The sequence below is a fragment of the Rhinopithecus bieti genome, unplaced genomic scaffold (assembly GCF_001698545.2).
Source record: "Rhinopithecus bieti isolate Rb0 unplaced genomic scaffold, ASM169854v2 scaffold_38004, whole genome shotgun sequence".
Classification (NCBI taxonomy): domain Eukaryota; kingdom Metazoa; phylum Chordata; class Mammalia; order Primates; family Cercopithecidae; genus Rhinopithecus; species Rhinopithecus bieti.
Window position 1 is genome coordinate 1,618,837 of NW_016816095.1, and position 14,020 is coordinate 1,632,856.

The following is a 14,020-nucleotide window of genomic DNA, read 5'->3' on the forward strand; positions in this document are numbered from 1 at the left end:
CACCCAGCTAATTTTGTATTTTAATAGAGATGGGGCTTTCACCATGTTGGTCAGGCTGCTCTTGAACTCCTGACCTCGTGATCCACCCACCTCGACCTCCCAAAGTGTTGGGATTACAGGCGTGAGCCACTGCACCTGGCCTCCTGATTGCTTTTAAGTAGTTTTTTAAAATAATTTTCCCTTTATTATTAAACATTAGAAATATATGGAAACATGGGCAAAAAAGTAAAAGTCACTCAAATCTCATTCCTAGTTAGTCACTATTAATATTTTGGTGTATGTGTATTTCTCCCTTCAACATTCAGATTCTACTTCATATACTTTTTTGAAACTGGCTTTTTTCTCTTAATGTGAATTTCTGCATGTCATTAAATATTCTCCTAAAAACATGGTCTTTAGTAACTATATCGTATTCTATCATACAACCACAACTAAGTTCATTTAATCAATTCCCTCTAACTGGACAATTTTTTATTCCCCCAGGATTTTGTGATTTGAAGTAGTGATAGTAGCACCTGGCGCATACTAGACATTCCATATTTGTTGAATGAATGCGTGTCTCGGAGAACGTTTTAGACATAAACCTCTGTATCTATGTCTAATTGCTTCTTCAGGAAAAAAATTATTGCAGGTGAAAACGTTGGGTCAAAGGCTGTATTTTTTTTAATGGCTCTTGATACATATGGCCAAATTGCCTTTCCAAAAGGCAATAAAAATGATAACTCCACCCACAGTATATGGGTGCATAATTTCGCTGCCCCAAGGGTGGTATTGTAATTTTTCAAACCGGTATTTGCATTTTAGGAAAGTTTCCATGGGGACATGAAGGTAGTAGTTAGCGGGTCTTGTGAAGTCCAGGCAAACAATAGTAAGAACCTGAACTGTAGCAATGGAGGTTGTGTTAGAAAGAAGACAGATCCAAGCTGTGTGGGGTGTGACATCCTCAGGACTTGAATGCAGAACGTTGAGAGAGGTGTTGGAATGACCAACTCTGGCTTAATTAACCAGAGCTTTGTTGTGAGCTCATGGGGCAACCACAGAGTCAAAGCCAAGGCGTCAGGCTCCAGAAACACTGAGGCAGCATCATTTGGGATCCAAGAGGCAGAAAGGAATGGATGGTATCTTCTCAGGAACCCACCCCCAGAATGAGACTGTTTTTGTGTCACATTGCTTAAGGTTCAAAATCCAGAGAGGGGGCAAGTCTGGCCTACTGTGGGTCCAGTGTCCATCCTGTGGCCAGAGGCAGGGGGCACCTTGATGGACAGTCCTTCCAAGAAGAGGGAGGGGTCTGTACTCTTTCCAGCAGAAGACCATCTAAATAAATACCAGGTATGCAAAAATCTATGGCGGACTTCTCCAGAAGGCAGTGCTTCCCATATTTAACAGTTCCTACTCATATTCAGCCTTTCCTTAAACACAGGGATAACTCCTTTCTGAAAAAAAAAAGAGGAGATGGGAGGGAGACAGAAATGTCTTCTGACCTTGCTGGGATCCTGGCTCAAATTCCCTGTAACCCCATGCCCTCTGGCTTCCTGGACCTTGGAGTGGCTGTCAGCTAGCCGACCACCAACACTGTGCTTCCTTTCGCATGCCATGAGGTTGCTTCCGGGAGCACCTGCCCCTCCAGAGGCAATGTTTCCCAGCCCCACATGCACTGGTTTGGGGCCACGTTCCTACCAATGGAAAAAGCTGAGCCAGGGTGTTTTAGAAGCAGATGTCCCTGGAGCTGGAATTACCAAATAGGGAAAGCTGCGCACCAACTAGGAGCACCCTCATTGCACTGTGATGTGAGTGAGAAATAAACTTTGAGTATGTTGTACCATTGAAATGTTGGGGTTTATTTGTCACTGTGGCTAATGAATAACCTTCTAAACACCTCTAGATACTTGTTTAATAAAGGTCTGAGAAGAATTAAATGAGCCATGGGTTAAAAGGACCCTACAGGATTCCAGAGTAACATAATTCCTTAAAATGTAGGAAATAGCTCAGCAATTCCAGTCTTAGGTCTATATCCAAAAGAAATGAAAACACGTGGCCACACAAAAGCTTGTGCATGAATGTTCACAGCAGCATCATACGTAACAGCCAGCAGGTGGATACCCAAATGCCCATCAACTGATGAATGGATAAGTAAAACATATATCCATACAATACTGTTTGGCAATAAAAAGAATGAAGTATTGATACAGACGATACTATGTAAATTTAACATCATGCTAAGTGAAAGAATCCAGTTACCATGTATTGTATGTTTTCATTTATATGAAATGTCCCAAATAGGCAAATGTATAGACTCAGAAATAAGTTAGTGACTGCCTGGAGGTGGGAGTGTGAGGGGGTAAGTTGCGAGGAGATGGGCAGTAAATGCTAATGCATATGAAATTTCTTTTTGGGGTGACAAAACTGTTCCAAAATTCATGGTGGTGATGGTTGCACCACTCTGTGAATATATTAAAAGCATTGAATTATACACTTCAAATAGGGGAATTGTAAGGTATGTGAGCTAGCTCAATAAAACTGTTATTATTTCTTAAAAACAGAAACAAAAAATAACAACAAAATGAGATAATGATAAAAAGGAACATGATAGACCATCTTCACTCCTTCTAGCAACCCAGTCTCTCACAGGGCCAAGGAAAAGCAAAGTGACAGCTTCCAAATGAAATCAGAGACATCTCCCAGCCCTAAACAAACAAACCCAGTACTTGCTTCACAGAGAGGGTGAAGACTCTGGATTCCATACGATAACAAAGCTTTATTTCGAAATAAAGTGTGAATATGGAGATCAAAGGACAGTTGACCAAGGGCCAGTCCCAAAACTGTTCAGAGAGGCTGTAGATCTTTGCTGGCAAAAGTATTAAAAGTAAAACAACCAAACCAAAGGCATGTCACAAGAAGCTGAAATGTCAAAAAACGAGCTCATCGGCACCTAGAGAGCAGAAAGGAGATCTGTGCTGGCTCAGAGACACGGGTTGGGGTAGTGGAGCTGAGTGAACCCAGTGCCCTTGAGGGGCCCTTAATCAAAAACCACTCTGAAAAGCATAGTGTGCTCTCCAAGAGGAGCTGTGATTCAGATTTGTGAAAATTATTTTATTTGAACGGAAAAGAAAATCAAAAGATACCAAAGGGCCTTTTACGTATTTTATCACAAATTCATAATTTTATAGGACAATAAGAAAACTGAATGAAGGCCAGGCGTGGTGGCTCACACCTGTAATCCTAGCGCTTGGGAGGCCTAGGTGGGAGGAGCACTTGAGCTCAGGAGTTCAAGACCAGCCTGGGAAACATAGTGAGACCCCATCTCTACAAAAATATTTAAAAATTAGCCTGGCGCGTGGTGCGTACCTGTAGTCCCAGCTACTTGGGAAGCTGAGGCAGGAGGATCACTTGAGCTTCCAGTTATGCCACTGTACTCCAGCCTGGGCAACAGAGCAAGACCCTGTAGCTTAACAAAAATAAAGGAAAGAAAATAACTTATAATGACGGATTAAAAACTTATTGTTGCTTGCTAATGGAGATAAAAGCTGGCAAAATGTTGGTGCCTTAGGTTTGGGGGAACATTGTTCGCCCCCAATCGACAGATCTGGGACCTCTGAACCCCTTGATTGTACAGTGCCCGAGAGTTCTGAGCCTCTTTCTCCCTCCCCAAAGCTCAGTGACCCTGGTTTCTGAAGCCCAGACCAGAGCCCCTGCTTAAGACAGGCTTAGTGAATAGATTTTCTGCTTTGTAGTGTTAGCAAATATTTAGATGCTCAGCAAGGTCTGGCTGATTCTAGACAAGAAAACCTAGAAGATTTCTAGCAAAAAACCTAGAAGATTTCTGGCAGAAGAGACAGGCAGGCGGCATTGCTACAGCATTTCAAGTTCAACCAAAGTCAGAAAGAGAGGAAGAAAGGCTAGCTTTGCTCCTGACAAGCGAACAATTTTATTAGTTTTGCCGGTTTTTTTTTCTCTTGAGAAGACACTTCTCACCGCCTTCCTTGGTGAGGAATCCCTCTGTTTTATTATGAAGGAAGGGAAGAGCACCATGCGGGTGGGCTTTTTTATCCTCGTGCACTCTGGCAGGTCAGACATGATTTTATAGATGAGGGGACTGGGGCTCGGAAATGTTTATTAACTCTCCCTGGGCCCCCATAGTGAGCCAGCGCCGGGGTCTGACTTCCAAGTTCATTGTCTTTGCTTTGCTCCCCAGGGCTTCCTGAGAAAAATGGCTTCTCCTTGTTCCCTTGACCCCTCCCAAAGAAATGAGTTTTCCCTTTTTCCTCAAGCAGGGAAACGATAGGGATAAAATTAGCATGACTGTGTTTTAGTAGATAATTCATGCTGCTGGTCTCACTGAATCATGTTGATAGGTCCAGGCTTTCTGACTTCCAGAGACTTTTGTTTGGGGCTCATTGGCCAGTGCAAGTTGAGGATAGAGTTGGGGTCAGTTCTCTCTGGTTATTCCAGATGCCAAACTGGGCAAAAGCTGAAGGGAGGCTATGCAGCGGGATCAAACTCACATGTGCCACCCAAGGTCCCTGCTGAGATGCAACACCTTGTGGTACTTGAGATTTGGGGAGAAACCTGGGGCACTGGGACTGCTTTTCTCCAGGGCCTTTTCTAGGACTTGAATCATGGGTTAGAAGAAGCTGGAGAGCGAGTGGCATGCCTGGGTTTGAGGCTGGTGCATTTGCTGAACACGGGAAATGCTGCTCCCTTCACTGAGACCCAGAGTGTAGCCGGCAGGTCTCTCAGAGAGTGGGTGCTGCACTCAGCCTATCTCAGGCCGCTTATCTAGTGTGTGCGGTGAGTTTTCACTCCCTGTAGACGCTGCAGCCTGCTAGCACCACAAACAGATAGAAAGTTTCTGGAGTATCAATTTAAAGCAGGGATTCTCAAAAAAGTTTTTTCACCATGGACCCCTTTGGCAGTCTGTGGATGCTTTTTTCGAACAGTGTTTTTAAGTGCATAGTGTTTTATTAAATACCAGCCAGGCACAGTGGCTCACACTTGTAATACCAGCACTTGGGGAGGCCAAGGTGGGACAATCAGTTGAGTTCAGAAGTTCAAGACCAGCCTGGACAACACAGCAAGACCCTTGTCTCATAAAAAAGAAAGAAGGAAGGAGGAAGGAAGGAAGGAAGGAAGGAAGGAAGGAAGGAAGGAAGGAAGGAAAGAAGGAAAGAAGGAAAGAAGGAAAGAAGGAAAGAAGGAAAGAAGGAAAGAAAGAAAGAAAGAAAGAGAAAGAAAGAAAAAGAAAATTTGGCTGGGTGTGGTGGCTCACACTTGTAATTCCAGCACTTTGGGAAGCCGAGATGGGCAGGTCATGAGGTCAGGAGATCAACACCACCCTGGCTAACACGGTGAAACCCCGTCTCTACTAAAAATACAAAAAAATTAGCCAGGCGTGGTGGCTGGCACCTGTGGTCCCAGCTACTTGGGAGGTTAAGGCAGGAGAATGGCGTGAACTCGGGAGGTGGAGCTTGTAGTGAGCCGAGATCACGTCACTGCACTCCAGCCTGGGTGACAGAGCAAGACTCCGTCTCAAAAAAAAAAAAAAAAAAGGAAAATTAGCTGGACATGGTAATGTATGCCTATAGTCCAAGCTACTCGGGAGGCTGAGGAGGGAGGATCTCTTGAGCCCAGGAGTTTGAGGTTACAGTGAGCTATGATGACATCATTGCAATCTAGCCTGGGCAACTGAGGGAAACCCTGTCTCTTTAAAAAAAAAATACAGAGGATGACAATGAAAACCAATGCACAATTATCAATATTTTTAAAAACCCGCTTGTGATAGAGTATATATGTGCTTTTTATTAATGTGTTACATAACAAGATCTCATGCAGGTTTAATAACTACCATAACTTTGAAGTAGTGATAAGGGTAAATAATATTTCAAGATATTTACAGCAGCTGGTAATGGAATATGAAAATATCTGTGATTTCTACTGGGAACAACCCACAGGAACTGCTAATACTACTGTGGTTCAGTGGCCACATTTATAATTAAAGGAAATGCTAAGTTTCAGCTAGAGGTTAGTGAAAATAAGAGGTAATTGTTTTTCTACCCAAGTCTAGGATCCCCCTGAATTCACAGATTCCTGAATTCCTGTAAAAAGAAAGCCTAGCTTTCTTCTCACAAGATGCATTTTAGAGAAATAACTAACTTCTTGTTGTTCTTGTTGTTTTACATTTCTTCGTTCTTTTAATTTCCCACTTACTTTGATTTCTGTTGTTCATTCTTGCTGCAGTCCCCAAATGCTTTTCTCAGTCTTTCTAACACCTCTCCTTTCCTTTTAAAAGGTTCTCTCCTTTCCTTTTAAAAGGTTTTCACTTCTCTCTGTTCTGTAGACTCAACAACAAATCCAAAGAAGTACCTTTAAAATATTGAACAGGCAGAAAACGGAGGTCTGGTGGGGGAGCAGATGTGCGAGTCCCACAATCTCTGTAAGGAGGGGCACTTCGAATCTGAGGTCTGTCCCTCATTCTTCCTCCTGGGCTTTTCAGCTCTGCACTGCTCCTCCTCAGGAGACAGCAGGAGGCTGGGCTCCTCCCCAGTCTGGCACCCCTTGCCTGTGAATTCATGCAGTGGCCCCAACCTATTTTCCTGTACAGACCCTATAATAATTTTTGAAAAACTATGTATCACTTCATACATTTTTAGGTAAATAGCTCCAATTTTTTGTTACACGTTTAAATCATGTTAAAAGATTTCGTTTCTTGCATATGGTATTTTGTCTGTCTCCTTTATTTTATTTTATTTTTTTTGAGTCAGAGTCTCGCTCTGTTGCCCAGGCTGGAGTGCAGTGGTGTGATTTCGGCTCACTGCAGCCTCTGCCTCCTGGGTACAAGCGATTCTCCCGCCTCAGCCTCCCAAGTAGCTGGGACTACAGGCGCCCGCTACTACACCTGGCTAAATTTTGTAGTTTTAGTAGAGACAGTGTCTCACCTGTTGGCCAGGTGAGCTTCTGATCTCAAGTGATCCACCCGCCTCAGCCTCCCAAAATGTTGGGATTACAGGCGTGAGCCACCATGCCGGGCCCCAAGAGTCTTTCTGAAGCTCTCCTTGCCTTGACCCCAGAGAGTCCTCAAGAATAGTGTATTCAGGAATTGTCTCTTTTTTGGTGTCCTAGAAGTGTTTGCACCCCAAGGCAATTCAGGATGGTGAGAGGAAGGCTTTCTTCTGCTCACAGAGAACACTGTTGTGGAAGGGGGTGGGAGGGGAAACAGCCCAGCAGAATGCTGGCACATTCTTGGCAGATCAGTTTTAGAAAGTTGAGAACCTGGAAATTGATTGATTGATTCCTTTAAAGCAGCCTGTATCCACTAAAAATCCTTTGTGGGCTTGGGTTGCACTGAAGACCCATGAAATTAGGGAAGGGGCTTATTCCCTTTGGGTGAATCTCTTCATATTAGGTCAATTGTGACCCAAGCATTGTGTACTTCTTCCATCTCCAGGACCCACTGTGTGTTACACCCTGTGCCGGCTGGTGAGGGAAACAGCCATAGTCCCTGCCCTCTCTGCAGAGCCCGGGAGAAGGGACAGTGCTGTGGAGGGGACGTGGGGGCACGGCCAGGAGGAACTCAGCTCAGGCTGGCGGTGGGGTGTGGTCGAGGTAGAGGGAGGACTTCACGGAGAGGGTGTCCTCTCTGAGGCCTGCAGGAGGCATGAATGAGCAAAGAAGAAGGCGGGTGGTGACTGCCAGAGGAGAACAGGGAAGGGCTCTGCAGCCTGGAGGATGGAGGGGAAACTTGCCCAAATCCATCAATCCAGACAAAGAGCAGGAAATCATAAGGCAGTTTAGTCAATTGCCTGCATTGCAAAGAAACAGAAATCTGAAGGCCACACACTAAAATTAGTGACTAGTCTTGAATTATGATCCAGAAATCTTAGCTGAAGGCCAGGGCAGTGACTCCTCTTCACCAGAGGTGCTATTTATTCCAGCATGCTTCCACTTCAAGGCATTTAATCACTGGTGATTAATTAAGCTTCCAAAGACGCATGAGTACGTGGTGGAATCATCTCCAGTTCAGAGAGGGGGAAGTTAGGGTTCAGCAATGCAGTCTGCTCAGACGCGCTCCCACGCTGGGGTCAGGCAGCCTAGGACGCTGCCTCTCGGTGGGCATCAGTGACTGCACCTCTGCGCTCCTCTCAGGTGCTGCTAACATTACCAGGTGTGAGTGCAGCCACTTCTATGGAGACAGGAAACGGTCTCGGCCAGGTGCTGCCACCACGGAGCGAGGCCAGCCACCTGCCCATCCGTGGCGCGGCGCAGCCTGGCACCTTTGTTCTCACATTTGCTTTTCTTTCCTGAACTTGGCACAGTAAAGCCAGTCCCAGGAGGAGAACTCCTTCTCAAGAGGAGGTTAAGTGTTTTGGCTTTAGTTTCCAATATGACTTGCTGACTTTTTTTCCACTTCACAGAGATAAGTGAAAATCCTACAGGTAGGATTTGCTCTTGCCAAAAGGACCGGCGTGCTCAGGCCTGGCAGAGGAGGCGGGGAGAGAGTGGGCCAGTGGCCAGTGATAGCCCGGGAGGCCATTGGTCAAGGACACAGGCACCCAGGGAAGGCTGGGGGCGGCGGGAAACGCTGCCCAGTGACCTGGAGGGTTGTGTGTGAGTGGAGGGTCTCCAGAGCCCCAGCAGCAGCAGTGGCTTTTGCCATTTTATCTGCTGCAGGCTGTCAGCTGGCGCGCAGCAGGGCTCCTCTTTAATTTCTGGTTTGCTGGAGCCTTTTGGAGGAAGGCGTGAGTTGAGAACTACCCAACTCCTGGTGTCTGTGCTAACTCGAGTGTGACAGAGCCACGCTCTGCCAGGACTCTGTCATTGGCATGGGGGCCTCGTGAGGAGGCGTCCTGTTAGCCAGAAAGGTGTATTTTTCTCCACTTAGCTTCAAAGTTGTGGGGCAGCAGGTCTGTCTTCTGGGGACCACCCTGGCCCACGCGGGCCCCCTACAGGGCCTGAGTGCCACTGCAGACAGGCTGCAGAAAGTGTAAGCTCCAGGTGGGGCTGGGAGAGGAATGGCAGGCTCCCTCTTGCTTGCTTGCTTGCTTGCTTGCTTCTGGCTAATCACTGTGATGAGCTTGCAAATGGCTCTTTACACAGCGGCTCCCCAGGAGACGGGCAGGTTCTGGAATAAAATGTGATGCCAAGCTCCTTTCATTCCATTCTCCCGGCTAATTTTCAAAGCATTGACAAAAACATCCCATAACACCTCATGCAAAGTAGGTGCCCAATAAGTATTCAGTGAACCACCGAGCAAATTAAAATAAATGACATATTAAAATAAATGACATGGTGGCATCAACATACTGATCTTGGACCTGATGTCCCAGAAAATAAGGCCTGTGGCTTTTGAATCTGCCTTGCGGAAAATTAGAAAAACTTTCTAATATTTTTGGTGGTGATGATGATGAATCCAGTGCCCGAGTCCTGTGATCTGTAGAGTGGAATAGGAATCGTGAAGCTTGAAAAGGGAGAGTTATGTGTATTCATCAGGAAAAGTGGGACAGAAAGTTTGAAATCATAGCATCCTGGGAAACACCTGGCCATGCCTCCAAGGGAGTCTTTGATGTTCTTCCTGCAAAAAAACTCACCAGTACAATAGATCCCCGGGCCTGGGAGGCCCCCTGGAGAGCACAGGAGCTTGGTTCTCTGTACCAATGGATCCCTTTCTATCAAAAAAGTGAGTAGGAGCATGTGTTTGTTACCTAGGGCTCCCTAACAAAGCACTGCAAACTGGGTGCCTTCTACAACAGAAATGTATGGCCCCAGTTCTGGAGCCTGCAGGTCTGGGATCAAGGTGTGGCCTGGGCTGGCTCCTCCTGGGCTGTGACAGAGCCTATGCGGTGCCGCTCCCCAGGCTTCTGGAGACGCCCTGGTAATCTTTGGTGTTGTGTTCCTTGGCTTGGAGAAGCCTCACCCCAAACACTGCCTTTTTCTGTAGATATTGCTCTTCCTACATGTCTGTCTGGGTCCAAATTGCTTTTTTTTTTTTGAGACGGAGTCTCTCTCTGCCGCCCAGGCTGGAATGCAGTGGCCGGATCTCGGTTCACTGCAAGCTCCGCCCCCGGGTTCCCGCCATTCTCCTGCCTCAGCCTCCTGAGTAGCTGGGACTACAGGCGCCCGCCACCTCGCCCGGCTAGCTTTTTGTATTTTTAGTACAGATGGGGTTTCACTGTGTTCGTCAGGATGGTCTCGATCTCCTGACCTCGTGATCCACACACCTCAGCCTCCCAAAGTGCTGGGATTACAGGCGCGAGCCACCGCGCCTGGCCCAAATTTATTTTTTTAAAGAGAACACCGTCATATAGGATTAGGGGCCCCCCGGCACCCCCGCTCCAGTATGAGCTCATCTCAGCTTAACTAATTACACCTGCAACAACCTTATGTCCAAATAGGGGCACATTCTGAGGGACTGGGGGTTAGGATTTCCACATATGCATTTTGAGGGGACACGGGCCTGTAACAGAATTTCCACAGCTTTGAGAAGGAGAGCGAGAGGATCGTCTGTTGGGCAATTGCATGTGAGAGGTGCTGAGGGAAAAAGGAGGGAGACGGGAAACGAAGGACAAGAGCAGTTGTGGGGAGCCTTGGTGGGCAGGAAGGAGCGAGAGCCACAGCATCCGACAACGGGGTGTTGTGTTTTGTTTTGTTTTGTTTTGTTTTGTTTCTTTGAAACGGAGTCTCGCTCTGTCGCCCAGGCTGGAGTGCAGTGGCGCAATCTTGGCTCACTGCAAGCTCCACCTCCCTGGTTCACGCCGTTCTTCTGCCTCAGCCTACCAAGTGGCTGGGACTACAGGCATGTGCTACCACGCCTGGCTAATTTTTGTGTTTTTAGTAGAGACAGGGTTTCACCATGTTGGTCAGGCTGGTCTTGAACTCCTGACCTCGTGATCTGCCTGCCTCAGCTTCCCAGAGTGCTGGGATTACCGGTGGAAGCCACTGTGCCCGGGCTGGTACTCAGTTTTTAAGGTATCTTGGGGGTCTGCTTGACCAAGAGAAGGTTCAGTTGGTTGGAGAGCTTAGGATTTAATTTTTAGTTTACAAAAGGAAGAGGAAGAGCCTTCTAGATAGGATCCCAGAGGCAGTAGGGTGCTTGCAGGCTTTAGAATTCAGGGAGGAGGCCAGCATAGCCTGGCGGGGAGCAATGGGCCGACAAGCCGGTGATAGGTCGGGCGACCCTGGTGCTGGCCTTCATCGCACAGCCTGCTTCTGAGAAGCTTCTGCCCTATCTTCATTATCGGTAATGCTCTCAAAATGTCCCCGAGCCTCCAGTTTGGGAAACGGTGGCCCAAGGCAGGAGTGCTGGGCGCTGGCGGGCGGGTGCTTCCTTGAAGCAGAAAACGTTTGCCATTTGCTGCTCACTCTAAGGCTGAAGGAAGTGGGGAGGCCCCTTCTTCACACTCCTGCAAATGCCTCCACGTTGGCCAGGTTCTGAAGCCAGGAGGAATAGAAGTCAGCGTAACCCAGTTAAGTGAGACAAACGCTTGATGAATAATAAGGCGTCTTTCAGTAATAATACGGATAAATGCTTTAAAGGACTGAATGCACGCCATTTAATGCAGATCCAGGAGGGAGACAGCACTCACCACACAGCCTCTGTCAACTGGACAGAGCTAGTTCATAGTCACTCGGTGGTCTTCTTATCAGGAGAAAGTTATTGAAATCAGTCTCTTGTCAAAAGACAAAACCTTGGGGATTATTGGGTGCCTAAAGCAGAATGTGAGAGCCGGCGCTGCTCTGAAATTGACAGAGAGAGTGAGTGTGGCCGCGATGAACTGGGAGGACATGGCATCGCCAGGGAGCAGCCGTCGGGCTGTGCACACACAGCGGAGGTCAGGCCCGGTGATGCGGCGGCGTGCCGTGCTTTGCTGTCTGCATTTTAAGAGCAATACAGTAAAACTGCAGAAAATCAAAAGCAGAAACGAGCAAAGGTTACAAAGGAGTTGGAAGTTGTTTAACTTGTAAAAGGGAAATGTAAGAACTGTATAATACAGGCTTATTCTCAGGTGGATGAGAACCTGTGACAAGGAGAGTAGGAGTCCCTTCAACTCCACAAAGGACAGCAGAGGTGAAAATGAGCCTCAACTCTTAATTGAAAGGATGCAGGAATGCTGCGTCCCTGAAGATGGTTAACATTTTAATGAATAACCATCTCTCCTGGAGAGGGGAAGCTGTCGGCTACACAAAGGCAGGAGCCTGGACTGGCCAGCACAGTGCCTGGCAATCAATATTTTTGAGTCTGTAAGTTCTTAGATGTTCTCTTGAGACGCTCGCTGTTTTCATGAGAAACATCTCGCACTAACCTACCGGCACCTGGGGCAGAATACCTCTCCTCTGAGCCTGTTCCCTTTGAAGCAGAGGCGGCTCAGTTAGCGTAACTCCTGGCCCCTCCCTGTCCCTTTACCCCTTCAACCTTAAGACTGGCTATGGAAAAATGTGGGGATTGGCCAGGTGCAGTGGCTTATGCCTGTAATCCCAGCACTTTGGGGGGCCCAGACAGGCAGATCGCGAGGTCAGGAGTTCACGACCAGCATGACCAACATGGCAAAACCCCATCTCTACTAAAAACACAAAAATTAGCCGGATGTGGTGGTGCATGCCTGTAATCCCAGCTACTCAGGAGGCTGAGGCAGGATAATTGCTTGAACCCAGGAGGTGGAGGTTGCAGTGAGCCGAGACCACGCCACTGCACTCCAGCCTGGGCAACAGAGTAAAAGAAAAATGTGGGGATTATGAACTGGATGTGTCTGGTTCAGCGGTGCCTATCCTTCCTCCCTTGGGAGCACTGCCTGCAGGAGCTGCTGCTCTCTGCTGCTCCTCCAAGGCCACCTCTTCCCCTCCTCAGGGTGGAGGACTGTCCGCTTCTGTGGCCGTTGTCAGGGAGTCTTTTGTTCTCATCCTGAGCCTTATCAACAAAGTGGATGCTATTTTAACCTCCATTGACACTCCACTGTTTATTCCCAAAAGATTCCAAACTCAGGCAAGAAAGAGAGGTGCTGTCTGGACAGGGGAGGGGGTGCCCTGCAGGACCCCAGCAGCCTAGCTGCAACATTGAGCTCCCCACTTTTACACCCCCAGAATCCATTCTCAATGCCTGTGAGAGCTGTGCAAAATAGAAATTGAATCACGTCGCTTCTTGCTGAAAATCCCCCACTGGTTTCCATCGCAGCTGGAATCAGACTCCACTCCTCTCCACGACCCCAGGACCTGGCCTCTTGCTCTGCAGCGGTGACTCAGGCCACTCTCCCCTTGCATTCAGGACTCCCGCTGCAGGGGCACCAAGCTTGGCAGGACTGTCAGGATGTTGCGGTAGTCTGGAACGCGCTTTGTTGTCATGCATGCCTATGCCTGCTGCCCCAGAGAGTCTCCTCAGCGCCTGCTCCTGACTGGCCCCTGTCCCCACACTTCCCCATGACCTTTGTTCTCTTGACAACACAGAGTGCTATCTGACATTATCACGCGTACATATTGTCTCCCCCACTAAAACAGGGAGCCTTGCACGAGAGCAGATCTGGTCCAGCCGCATCTCCTTTGCATGCTCAGTGCCTGGCATACAGTAGTCACTCAATAAGTGTCTGTGCAACGAGGGAAGGAGGGAAGTGTCCAGGGAAAGCAGCCTAATACATAGGACAAAGCCTGAACAATGAGCCAAGACATGTGGGACTTCAGAACTTGCTCACCACGAATGGTTTGTGTGTCCTTGTGCTTGTCACCCGCCTGTGTTTACTCACTTCCTTCATCTCTGAGACAAGGAGCTTTGACCAGCTCCACTCTGTGGGCTTTTTGCACTGGGCAGAGTCTTGGGCAGGACAGACAGAGATTGCCGTGAGGGGCCTTTTACTCCTCGTTCTCTCTGGTTTACTTGCTTCTTCGGAAATGCTGTTTCCCTGGCCTGTGACTTCGGATGGTTTTCCCTCTGCCTGCTCCTCTCCAGTATTTAGTGTGGCCGCTGAATTATTTAACTGTGTGTTTGGAGACAAAGTTGGAAGTGCCAATGAGATAACAAATGAAGCAGCGCTCATTCTTTTCG